This window comes from Rattus norvegicus, chromosome 1, assembly GCF_036323735.1.
Source record: "Rattus norvegicus strain BN/NHsdMcwi chromosome 1, GRCr8, whole genome shotgun sequence".
NCBI classification, from domain to species: domain Eukaryota; kingdom Metazoa; phylum Chordata; class Mammalia; order Rodentia; family Muridae; genus Rattus; species Rattus norvegicus.
Window position 1 is genome coordinate 120,434,850 of NC_086019.1, and position 13,975 is coordinate 120,448,824.

Below are 13,975 nucleotides of genomic sequence, written 5' to 3' on the forward strand. Positions count from 1 at the left end.
TAAAGCAAAGGACACTGTCATTAGGACGAAATGGCAACCAACACATTGGGAATAGTTCTTTACCAATCCTACCTCTGATAGAGGGTTAATATTCAAATTATACAAAGAACTCAAGAAGCTAGACACCAGAGCACCAAATAATCCTATTAAAATGAGGTACAGAGATAAACAAAGAATTCTCAATTGAGGAGTATAAATTGATGAGAAGTACTTAAAGAAATGCTCAAAGTCTTAGTAATCAGGAAACAGCAAATCAAAACAACCCTGAGATTCCACCTCACACCAGTCAAAATAGCTAAGATCAAAATCTCAGATGACAACAGATGCTGGCAGGGATGTGGAGAATCGGGAATACTCCTCTATTGTTTGTGGATTGCTACTGGTATAAGTACACTTGAAATCAGTCTGCAGCTTACTCAGAAAATGGGACATTGCACTACCTGAGGACCCAGCTATACCTTTCTTGGGGATATATTCAAAAGATACCCCAACATGTAACAAAGACACATGCTCCACTATGTTCATAGAAGAGTTATTTTTAATAGTCAGAAGCTGGAAATAAGACAGATGCACTTCAACAGAAGAATGGATACAGAAAATGTGGTACATCTACAAAATGGAGTTCTACTCCACTACGAAAACCAATGACGTCATAATGTTCATAGGCAAATGGATAGAACTAGAAAATATCGTCCTGAGTGAGGTAACCCAATCACAAAACTTAGTACATGTTATGCATTCACTGATCAGTGGATATTAGCCTAAAAGCTTGAACTACCCAAGTTACAATCCACAAACCAAATGAATCTAAAGAAGGAAGACCAAAGTGTGGTTTTTTCAGTTCTTCTTAAAATTGGGAACAAATATATATATAGGAGGAGATAGAGAGATAAAGTTTGGCTATTCAGAACCTGCCACACCTGGGGATCCATTCCACATACATAAAGCTATCAAACGCAGACAATATTGTGAATGCCAAGAATTGCATGCTGAAAGGAGCCTGACATAGCTGTTTCCTGTGATGCTCTGCCAGAGCTTGCCAAATTCAGAGGCAAATGCTCACAGCCAACCATTGAACTGAGATTAGGGTCTGCATTGTAGGGATTGGAGAAAGGATTGAAGGAGCTGAAGGGGTTTTCAATCCCATATCAACCCAGCAGAACTCCAGGGCCTAAACCATCATCCAAAATGTACACATCGAAAAACCCCATAGGTCCAGCTGCATATGTAGCTGGGATGGACTTGTAGGGCACCAATGGGTGTAAAAGTCCTTCATCCTGCCACAGGTGGACACTCAGTATCTGAGAATGTCAGGGTGTGGAGGTGTGAATGGGTGAGTTGTTTGGTCACCAAACACCTTCTTAGAAGGTGGAAGGGCAAGAGGATATGGCTTAGATGGGTTATGAATGGGAATGTGGGAAATGGACAAATATTTGAATTGTAAATAAAAGTATCCAAAAAAAAGCTGCAAGGTGAAAAAAGTATTTTATTGTTTGCTGCAGTATATTAGTGTTTGAATAGTTTTCTATGGAGCACATGTCTAAAGAGGATAGGAGAGTGAGTCTTCATCTCCACTTGCATCACAGATCATCACAAGCAGACATATAGATTATGTTAATTGAACAGAGTTTATCTGTATGAGTAGTTAATAGTTTTAACAGTTGACAAATCCTTTGGAAAGAAGGGAGGTATTTTAATAAAAATGGGAAAAAGTAATATTAAAGTGGCCTGTTTAAAACGTGAGGTAAAAATTTGGAATGCTGCTATCATATTCAGAGCATTTTGCTGACTAAGGTATTGTGTTCACAGGTTGAGGATTGACTGCAAGAACCTATAGAGATATGTAATATTTCTACCTAGATAAAAGTACTTTATTTATCACATGACAAGAGTTTATGTATGTCCTACAATTTTTGGTTCCATGAGGAAATTACAGAAATTGAAAAGAATGACATAGTATTCGTACATAAATGTAAGAATGAATTACAGAATATTTCTCAACATTTTTCAACATCCCATGTTATGAGGACTAGGACTTAGTCCTTTCCAATGGACCTACCAGTTGCCTGGCTCTTAAGACTTGTTATAGATCTCAGAATCCTCTGTCATTAATTCAGTGAAATGGAATTTTTAATCAATTTTACATTTAATTTTATTTTACTATGATGAGTTAGGGCAAAACTTGTGTTTGACTATCGAATTCATGAAAAATATTAGGGTTGTTTATTGGAAAGTGGAGATATGTTTGAAAAGAGAAGATCTTCTTTCGGAAAGACCTGAAAAACTTGAATTATTGGAATGACACTGTAAAACACAAGTAGACCATTTTACAAACATGTACAATGCTCTGGAGACAGATCCCTGAAAACATAAGGGGAAACAGTCCTATCAGAAAGAAGAACAAGCAGGTACAACAACATAAAACACTTGTATGTCCAAGAAATGATATTAATTCCTTCCTCAGTCACTATTTATCTAGTGTACAGAATCTTTCATTTACAACATCTGTGTACTTTCACACATGATTAGATTTTAATTAGAACCACTTTTCCATAAGCATATCTATGTCTGCATATCTCTTTGTGTTTTTCATCCCTCATCTTTTCAAGACGATGTCTTATCACTCACATCTTTCTTGACCTACTCTTCCTCAGTACTTAATCGTTTTCCCTCCACTGGTCCTTCACTGCTTCTTCAGGTATAAATGAATTGTCAAGATCCTATGATATACTCTGATACAACAAACATGTCTTCACAAGAAGACTATGTTGAAGTTTCTTTTGACATCAAAACAAACCGCTTTACTGACAGCATAAATAGAGTAATGATTGTTACAAAATAGAAAAAAGGTTCATAAGGTATTGGAGACCACCCGCCCCCATACCCTGTAATTGACATAGTATTTGATGACAAAGTACGTAGCACTGAAACAAATATTTCTCATATAGCGTTGTCTTGTACTTCTGCGCTTAATAATATATTGGAAGATGTATTAACAAACTTCAGAATTTAAAGCATGTCCTGTTTTGACGTCCACATTCCATTTAAAGAATCGCATCTAAATTTAGGTTTAATAAAAAAAAGCCTAAGAATTTGCTGACAATTCCATGAAAAATTTTTCATTTCAAAGCTATGTTTACTGAATCGTGACTTCTCTCATCCCTGAATTAATGCTGAATTCTTCACTTTCTTATTAAAGAAGCAAATATTTTGACCGCATTTCAAGATAAAAAAAGAAAAAAAGGGAGACTTGTATTATAAGTAATAATGGCAAAGTCATGATTCAATCAACGAAATCCTGAATGTGACAAAAAGAAAAGCAAAGCACCTTCACGTGTTCTAAAACCACAGGAATTTAATGAAGTGGGTGTCAGTTCTGAACTTTACTCCAGGGGAAGTTGAAAACGGAAAGGAACTCTGGTCCTTGTAGTTTCACCATATTTTCTCTTGCCAGAGTCCAGAACCTGACTTGGAAGGGCAACAGTCTATGGAGTGCTTTTTTGACTTATTTCCTGTAGACAGTCTACTCACTGGATCAGTTTGCTGGAATAGGATATTAGTTAGTGTTGATGGTACTGGAAAGAAAAGTACTTTCTCAGCTTTAATATGGTTTTATACCAGCCAATATCGTCTAGACAGCATCTTTTATGAATTACTGTGCTTCTAAATTCACTTTTCACAATAGCTTAGGAATGAGATTTAAAACTAATTGTTAACAAGGAAACATACCATCCATCCTAATGTATGCTTTCAATTACTTCTCCAGAAGAAATTAAATCGCTGATGGTTTTCTCGCCTAGTCTTGATAACCGGTTTTATTTCTAAGCTTATGATAATTTTTATGCTAACCTACAATGTTCAGTTGACACATCCTTATGTAAACTCTCTCTCTCTCTCTCTCTCTCTCTCTCTCCCTCTCTCTCTCCCTCTCCCTCTCTCTCTCTTTCTCTCTCTTTCTCTCTGCCTCTGTATAACAGAATGGAAGAAGTGTGGATCATGGTGAGAGGAGAGATATTGCGGAGAGTTGTGTGGAATTGGAGGAGGTAAATGTGTTGTAATGAATGAGAGAAGAATAAACGGAAGAATAATGATAGAAAATCTTAACAGGCAGGAAATAGAAATTGAATATAACTAATACTGAAGAACAAGAATTAAAATTTTGGCTTAAGGCCACAGTCTATGTGTGTATACATGAAAGGAAAAAAACGAATTAGGATTAGAATTATGGGGGCTGGAGAAATGGCTCAGTCGTTAAGAGCACTTACTGCGCTTTGAGAAGTCCTGAGTTTAAATCACAGCAGCAAGCTGATGGCTCACAAACATCTGTAATGGGATCTGATAGACTCTCTGGTGTGTCTGAAGACAACTACAGTGAACTTATTATATATAAATAAATGTTTTTAAAAAAGAAATAGTGTTCTGTTTATCCTAGGAAAGGCCAATCTCCTCAGCTCTTTCAAAGAAGAGTATAACATCAACCAACAAGGTAAGGGGTTCTATTTAAGTGGTGGTTTACTCTGCTACACCCATGTTTTAGGACCTCAAAAACTGTTTGTAAATACATAAGGGTCTTAATTATGAATTCTAGATCAATATCACCAATGGTCCATGTCACAGAATGTCAATTAAAAGCACCCAACCACATGTTCAATGTTTTTATTGTGTTTATAGCAAATTTTGGAAATTTCCATAAGGCTCAGCAGCTTAATATTTTAACAACAGCATTTCTGGTATAGTCTGCAGGAACTGCACAGGGGGAGAGAACTACCCGATGAACAGAATGGTTAAGTTATCTATTTTCTGCAGGATGTCTTAAGACATCTATATGTATCACGATTCTGCTGTTTTACCTTAGTGGCTGGCTGTTGCTAATGAGGATGGATTTCTGTAGGATGTTTGCTTAGGTGAACTTTGTGATCTTCTTCCTAGAATTGGAGTTTAGCCCCTAGTCTCTCAGAAAATGGGCTTTCGTCAAAAACAGATTTGATTGGGCTTTCAACAGGTTGATGATTTTGATTAGAAATCATTTTATGAGTGGTTAAAGAGTGGTTAATTTAAGGAGGAATACTTTTATTCCACATGCAAAACAAATTTATGGTAAATTTGTCCAGTCCTCATGCAGACTTCTGAGTACTACACACATGCAGATGCAAACAGGAACTACCTGTTAACTCAAGTACTTCTGATCATTCAGAACAAACTTCCTTGCCATCCTCCTCCACAGAGATTTTTGCTCTCCCCTAATTGAAAATAGCACATCTCCTGGGTCAGTCCAGAAGTGGTAATTACCATCACTGAAGGAGGTACCTGCAATTACTGGTGCCAGAAGTACAGCCCCATCCATGGTGGCTGAAGAAGTTAAACATGGCAATTCTCACAGTGAAGGGGTATTTTAAAGAATGACCAGCTTCGGGGTTGGGGATTTAGCTCAGTGGTAGAGCGCTTGCCTAGCTAGCACAAGGCCCTGGGTTCGGTCACCAGCTCCGAAATAAAAGAAAAAAAAAAGAATGACCAGGTTCAATATTTTAACTAATAAAGCCATCATTTTAATATAAACTTTAATAAAACTGAAATGAAAATTATGTGGAAGAAAATGCACCTATACAGAATGAAGTATACATATCATATACATAATGGTCTAATAAATCAATTTCCATTTTTTTATAATTTCACTTTTAATTCTGTGTTTTGAATGTGCTCATGGCAAATATTTCATCCATTTTTAAAGTCAGTCAGCCTCATAGCATTCACGTTGATTTTGAATTCCCATTAATCTTTTATGTTAATTTGCACATAATGTAATATGCTACTGAACAGTGTCCTGCAGTATTAGTGTTCTAACTCTGAAGTAGAGCATACCTCAGATGGCCCCTGTAACAGTCAAATATAGGATATTGCTTTGAGATGACTGTTAAATGCTTTAAAGACAGCACTGTCATTTCATATTCTTGGGTCCCTCTGCTTTGTACTCAGAACTTTTGCAAATGTTTACATCAATCTTTTTGTTCTGTCCAAAGATTTATGACACTATGAGCATAGAGGTAATCACTACTTCAAGCATCATGTGGCTTGTGGCTTTAAGGGAAAGAATGAAATTGATGTCTGAGATCTAGGAGGGCCAAATAGAGTTTTTCTCCTGAGATTATATGTTTAATGGCAATTTAATTTGCTGTTGGCTCGTTGATTTCCCTGTAACATATAATTTACCCTCTCAGAAATCTGCACATCTTGCCAAGGCTGGACCCATCCAGTGTAGGCAAATGTCAGTGCCGGGAGATGGGAAGGGGGTAGTTGGATTGTGAAACAACCTTATATAAAAAGGTGGAAGGGCAGGGGATATGGGTCTTATGGTTTGGAAAGCAGGAGAGTGAATAACATTTGAAATGAAAATAAAACTATCCAATTAAAAAAATCGCCCATGAAACTTAGAACTTTATAATTTTCCCTACCTTACTTATGAACTAGATGTTTCTAAAATTAATTGGCCAAGTTGTATTCATTATGTGACTGTGCTCTTTTATGATGGTTAAAGCACAAAATTGTGTGTATTTACACACAAAATACACACACTCACTCACACAAATGTACACATAAACACACACACACACACACACACACACACACATACACAAACACACACACACCAACACAGAGTGAAATTGGTTAAGGTCGTCCTCTGAAGTATGACTTAAAGGTTTTAGGTGACTTATTTCCTGTGGTTACTTTCTGTATATTAATCCTTACATCGTTCTCTGTATCTCTAATTTCTATGCATTTACCCTCATATCCCTTTTTTGTACAAATAAAAATCTCTTCCTCTTATGACCCATAATTGACCATTCAAATGCTTGAGTTATTAAAAGAACAGTTCAACGTTCCTACTAATCAGGAATATGTATATTCAAACCCTACTATGATTTTATCATTCACAAATAAGAATGGCCAAAATCAATGAAATAAATGACCGCACTTTGTAGAAAGTGTGAAGAGTAATAAGAATCATTATACACTAATAGTGGCAATATACAGTTGTATTTCCTTTTGGAAATCAGTGTGATTTGGCCTTTGAACCCTGGGAATATTACACCGCAGATTAAAAAGAAAAGACCCTATATTCTGTATAGAGGAACTTACTTCTCATTGATGGCTGCTATATTCAATTCAGTAAGAAAGAGGATACAGCCTAGCTGTCCAGAAATGGGGAAATGGTTAATGAAAATATGGTACAATACAAAATGGATTATTACTCAGCTGATAAAAAGCAATAGTACTCATAGTTAAGGAAGGAGAAAAAAAACTCATCCTGAGTTACCAGTACCTCAAAACACATATCAGACTATGCCTAAGGCCTTGATCATTCTATACACACTGAGGATGGCCCTTTTCCGGAAAAGGACCCTACATTTCTGTTGAACATAGAGAAGAAAAGCAGGTACCTAACTAAAGCTTTTACATACTGAATAGTGTTTGTGGTACTGAAAAGAATTCTGCCTGGCACCTGAGGGGGCATTTAAACCAACTCAACTGTATATTATTTAATCTACCCTGTCAGCTGCTTACATCATACATTGCTACAATAGTTCCACTTCCCTGGAAAAAAGCTACTACTACATGATGAACTAAGATCTACTCACTGAGACAGAAAACATTTCTGTCCTTGTTCCCATGGCAAAATACCTTAGAATATTGCGAATAGCTTGTACCATTGCCTACTTACAATGTGTATCAATAAATGTATTTCTAATAACATTGTTATACTCATAGTGACATGTATTACTGCACCTTCATCATAGAAGCTAACATACACTTTAAATGGGGCCAGATACAGAGACCCATATCTGGATAGTATGCAGTGTGAAAGACCTTGGGCCATTCTGTCCATAAATCAATATTGCCATCCAAGCTCCTCCTTCATGATTGAGCAAACCTTGTAGAAGCCATTGTAAAAAGATACTAAGGCCAGTGATGCTGGGAGGAATGCCAGCAAGGCAACATACATTTCAGACATAGTAGGGCTGATGCACATATGAACACATACAGAAAGTAACAACATGCACAGGATCTGCATAGGTCAGTCCATACACTGAGAGCAGGAATGGCATGTGATTCCCCACTCTTCAACAAGTAGCTATTTCATATACATTTACAAATAATTTAGAAAATATTGTTTGGATGAAAAATTCTGTTTGTTTGTTTCTTCACCGGTAGATATCTTGTCTTTCTCTAACACACAATGAAAGTATTCCCTATCTGTGTTTGATAAATGCTCTCCAGGATCCATTTCCATGAATGTGCAGTTTAATATTATTGTTCTGCATTTAAGGGTAGAGTTTTAATTAATTTTTATAGTTGTATAGTTATTATAATAACTGTTACCTGTGGGTATATATATATATATATATATACATACATATATATATATCATGACAAACATATAATTAAACTCAATATTTCAAAAAATTAAAATCATAGGACTCAGAAATATACAAAATTATATACAGCAATATAAGCATATCTATTAAAAGACAGCACCAAAAATCTAATCTTGGCAATATACTGTCCTTTTGATGGCAGCAATCATAGGCACAAGGGAAAGTTTCCTTGAAAATTTCATTCCCCTTCTCAGTTTTTTTCTGTCAGAATTATTTTAGTCTTCTTTTAAGGAGATAGGATAGTTAATATGAATAAAAGTATAAGAGTTTCTTGAACTTGATAGGTCAAATAATCAGAGTAGCAATATTTACTAATTTGTGTATGAATATCTTTTCTTTCTCCAAAATTCTCAAATATTGTTCGAGCACTTTCATCTTAAACTGTAAATTTGAGACAAATAAAAATACTTAATAAATACATAGCTTGAAGAATTAGTTTGGGACTATATAATCTACCAGTAGTTAACACTGAGGATATATTTGCAAGGTTCAGGATTAACTTGTCTCTTGAAAGCTTACATTGGTAAATAACACTTTAATGAGATGCCTTCAGACCATGTCAGAATACTGCATCTATATTTCAAATATCACTGTCTTCCTGCTCCAGCTAGTGAAGACTAGTGTCCTTGAATGCTCTAAGTATTTACTAAATGGCCCATTGAAATGGATAAATATATTGATTTGTTAATTATACATTTGTATCATACTTTTCTATGAAAAGGAGAAGTAAATGCAAAACACTGAGTTCAATGGATATGACAAAGATCAGGAAAAAATGTGGCATTACTGTCAGAGAAATCTTAAAGTAGTAGGCCATATTAAATCAGGATATAAAGCTGCCACCTCAGCACTTGATTGAAAATGAAGTGGGGAAATTTCTTTGTTGTAGAAATTATTGAAACCCCAGCCCAGGGTTTCTACCCAACCTTTGGTAACAGAGTTAGTTCCCTACCCCCAAAAAATACCCACAATTCACACACAGTATTTATTTTTACAATAAGCCGTAATTAGCACAAGGGTTGGGCAGATATCTATCCCTATCATATTAGAATCTACTTTCCTATTGATAACCCTGAATATGTTTTATCTGGGTGGTTCTTAGCTCTTACTAGGCTGCTCTCATGACCATGCTCTCTTGACTCTTTACCCATGGGTGCTCCTCCCTTATCCTCTCCTGCAACTTCACTCCTGTTTTCAATGCTAGAGGTCAATTATTTCCTTAGGCAAAATTGGAAAGACAAGGAGAAGAATAGGGGAAGGCATGTATACTCAGGAATTCCTTTTTATCATAAATATATGATACTAAATATGTACATTCACATATTTGTGACTTTCCACAATGTAAGAATTTATTGAATGGCAACAAATTTAATGGTTGTTTTCAGGTTTTTTAAGGGATTTTTCTGAATAGACCCAAGTTCACTCAATAACAGGCAAATTACATAGACAAATACTTTGCCTTAGATTATATTTATTTTTTTAAGATTATGTATTATTGTTTTCTATATGTATGTCTGTGAAGCACTTATGCACAGAGCCTGAAGATATCAGAATAATTCTTCAGATTGTCTGGTACATTTTTTAAACAGTCACGTGTGTTCTTGGAATTGAATAGATATATTAAGTAAGATCACTCAGTGCACTTAAATACTGAGTCTTCACTGAGGACACAAGACAGGTTTTTACATTGTCAGTCTTAATTACTAATATTATCCTTCCTTCTCAGTGTGGTATGTTTTGATCAAGATAAACACTTTAAAACCTTTATGTCCTTCAGAGTATAGTGGAAATTAATTATCTGTGTCAAAAATGGAGGGTTGAGTACAGTATGCTATAGATATGATATTTAATCTTAGAGTGGAGAAGTAATTCCATCATCTGATGAAACAAATGTATAAACCGTGGCTACATGGAACATGCCAAACAAGTCTTAACTCTAGGTGAAAATCACTCTAGGTGTTCTAAATCATGCCTAAAAATCATCTAGGAGTAAGATTCTACAATAATTTTAACAGATAAAGATGATATCTACCACAAAGAGAACTGTTAAGAATTAGTCATGGGTGGAGGAATAATGTGGTATATAAAATATAACACAAAAATTTCAATGAAGCTTTCTTATTTTGATATTTTAAGTTTAGGAATTTAATAATTTCTATGACTTTAACAGTTGCAATGTTGGCACCACTTCAAGGCTATTCTCTGCAAATTGCTGAAACAATGTGTTAATAAAAAGATTCAAAAGTGCAAGTGACACTCCTCTGTCTCCACTGGTAGGAGTGTAAACTTTTATATCATGATGGAAATTATGTTGGCAGTTGTTCAGAAACTTGGGGATAACTCTACCTCAAAAATCAGCTACATACCCAGTGATATGCCTAGAAAATGCTCCAACATTCCACAGAGACACTTGCTCAACTCTGTTCACAGCAGCTTTATTCACACTAGCTAGAAACTAGAAACATCCTAGATGTCCGTCTGTTGGGTGGTGGGCTGTGAAACGTAGCCAGATTACTGTTCAATATCCGTCAGATCCCCAGGGACCATAAGAGACAGTTGGAACATTCCCAGTCTCGCAGAAGATCAGGACACTTTCATGTAGCTACAGCCCCCACACCCCCTTGCAGACAATTTTGAGACACATCAGTCACATAAGGCAATGCCCTAACCCCTTATCCACAGGTGCGGATGGGACCACAGTCATGTAGGCTCAAGACAGATCAGTCACATAGATGCAGGATCATGGCCCCAAATATGTAGATGCTGTATTCCCAAGCTCTCAGGTCAAAGCAATAGAAATTACCTGCTCTTAGACCCTGACCCACCCTGCAATATATTTAAGATTCCTATCCAGAAGGATTAAAGGTGTGCAGGAATTACTCCATAGTCTGAGAGCTTTCATAGGAGCTGTAACACTGTCATGCAGGGAAGAGATCGTTCCCTAAAATTGCACCAGAAGATTCAGTGTACCCCTTGCCACCTACTCACACTCAGACTGACTTAGCTGGCTTGAGCAACCGAAGCTGCAGCGGCAAAACTGGAGGGCGAGCAGCAGCAGCAGCATGGCAGCAGAAGCAACCTCCCACGACTTGTCTGAGTTTTCTCCACTTCCTCTGAACCTGTGTATCTAGCTGGACCAGAGATATCTGTGGAAAGGCTCAAGCATGAAGGCCAATATCGCTCAAATAAAGAATGGATAAAGAAAATGTGTAACATATACAAAATGGAATATTAGCCATCTACTAAAAACAAAGACATCATGAATTTTGTAATCAAATGAATGGAATTTGACAATATCAGGCTCAGTGAGGTAACCCAGGCCCAAATTGACAGGAATGAGAAATACTCTCTTAGAAGTGGATATTAGCAATTAAATACATATTCCATGTTACAAACCATAGACCCAAAGAAACTAAACAAGAATGAAGGCCCAAACAGGAAGCTTGAATCTCACTTAGATAGGGGGTAAAATAAATAGAAAAGGCAAATTCAGGGAGGGAACCAAAAATCAGGGTAAATGGGAATGGGATTCAGGACCAGATGTTGGGAAGGTCAGGAGAAGACCATGAAAATGAATGGAAATCTGCAACTGACAGGTAGGAGGAGGTACACATGGAATGAGTGATTTCCCAAGATTCAACACGGGTGACATTAGATGTGAGTCACAACACCGATGAAACCAGGAAAAGACCCCAGTAGAGCAATAGAGAAAAAAACAAACCTACAAAATTTTCAACCCCAAATTTATCTGATCTATAAGAAAAGAAGGTACTGGGAAGGAAACAATAATAGGGCCAACTTGTGACCAATCCCATGGGCAAGCACCAGTCACTAACACTATTAATTATACTCTGTAATACTTGCAGACAGGACAATGTCCTGTGAGAGACTCCACCAAGCAGCTGTCTCAGACAAGTACAGTAACCCACAGCCAAAGACTGGATGGAGCTTAGGGAGTCTTATGAAAGAATAGGAGGAAGGATTTCAAGCACTGACAGGATAAGAACTAAAGTCAAAGATGAATAGTGTCAACTATTCTGCACCCTTGCTTTTGTTGGAGTCTAAACTAAAAACTATAACATAAACCATGTGGACCTAGGCCTCATTGCACATTGCAGCTTGGTTGTCATGAGGGTCCCAAAAAAATGGATTCTGGGAGAGATCCAAAGCTCTCTCCTCTGTGTCAGACATGTTCTTCTACTTGGACTGCCTTTTGTACCTTCAGTGGGAGAGGAAGCACCTATCTTTGCTGAGACTTGAATTGCCTTGGTGGCAGGATGCCTAAGCAGCCCCCTCTTGCTGAAATATTTATTCAAGTTTGAACAAATATGTAAGTCAGGAAACTAATACTATGTGTCTCTGTTTCATGGGAGGTGAGTGTTTACAAACCATGTTCTATAAAATATTAAGGGAAACTAGTGACAGACTAAGTGTCTTACTTAGGGTTTTACTTCTGTGAATAGAAATCTTGACCAAGCCAATTCTTAAAAGGATGACATTGAAATGGGGCTGGCTTACAGGTTCATAGATTTAGTCGTTTATCTTCAATGTAGGAGCATGTTAGTGTCTGGGCAGACATGGGGAGGCAAGAGTTGAAAGTTACATCTCTATTATGAAGGCAGCCAGCAGAAGATTGTAAGCCAGATAGCTAAGACGAAGAGTATTAAAGCCCACACCAACAGTGACACACCTACTCCAACATTTCCTGACAGTGTCACTATGTAACCTAAGCATATACAATCACTCTGAATTAAGTGGTCATGGTAGTGCAAGCTGAGATTTGAGGAGTGAATAAGACAAAGGATAAATATCCCTAAAGATATTTTGAAAAAGGTGTACGGAAGCAAACATCTGTAAGAGAGGCTTCACTGCATAAATGTACATATAAATATTTAAATAGGGTTAACTTGTAGTGAGACAATGATTTCTCCACTTGACACTATAACCTAACAAATACATACTTCAGTCCCAGTATTGAGTTGTCTAATTTGACTTTACTTTCCAGAGATTTCCCATTCAGTTCAGGCAATTACAAACCTTTTTGGTTTCCAGACAGAATTTGAAAGTAAGACTCTATTGCTGAAGTCAAAACATGGTTCAGTCAAAAAACAGATAAAATTTTACCTAGTATCGATTGATCTATAAGCTTGATTCTACTGTGAATCTTAGTGGATAGCTTTCTTAGTACTAGAATGTATGAAGCAGGCTACTGCAAGAGAAATGTAATCAGCACTTTGTTGAAGCTTAGAAACACTTCATTCCAATGGAATCCCTCTGATACAATGATATACTGCCTATCAGGAGATTAACCAACATTTTAAATCCGAATTGTGTCCCAAAATGAAATCTATAATCAGCACTGTCTTAAGGAGTAGGATCCTGCACCTAAACATGGCCTTCATACTACTGGCACATCTACCACTATTACTATACTAAGTCATCTTCATTTAAATCAACCCATAATAACTTATAATCATTCCTATATATTAGTGTACCCATGAAAAATATTCAGAGAATAGAAAATCATGCATAAACATGTATAA

General features: G+C 36.6%; 1 pseudogene; it reads right to left on the bottom strand.

The window, feature by feature from the left end:
• The window catches only part of Rhog-ps3 (ras homolog family member G, pseudogene 3), a 142,122-nt pseudogene that overhangs the window by 104,758 nt on the left and 23,389 nt on the right, over positions 1–13,975 (bottom strand).